Genomic DNA, 266 nt, shown 5'->3' with positions numbered 1-266 from the left:
CAAGGATCAAAAGCGTAAAGGGACATTAATTTGCAAGGCAGAATCAGAAACTCACGTAATTTGTGCACAAGAGTTTTATTAACTAAACACTAAGTCTAACAAATCTAACAAACAAAAATGAGGCTTGATTGATGAAAGCATCAGGAAAACCAGAGAATGAAGCAGTCCGTTAAGTCCGTTAACCACCGGAGTAAAACCATCAGCGCCATTTTAGAACGGGGTCTACAGCTTATACTAAACCTCTGTTTCGTTTAGTTAAATGTATG

Source organism: Sinocyclocheilus anshuiensis, unplaced genomic scaffold (assembly GCF_001515605.1).
Source record: "Sinocyclocheilus anshuiensis isolate Anshui unplaced genomic scaffold, SAMN03320099.WGS_v1.1 scaffold781, whole genome shotgun sequence".
In the NCBI taxonomy this organism is placed as follows: Eukaryota; Metazoa; Chordata; class Actinopteri; order Cypriniformes; family Cyprinidae; genus Sinocyclocheilus; species Sinocyclocheilus anshuiensis.
Note: the sequence above shows the minus strand (reverse complement) of the source record.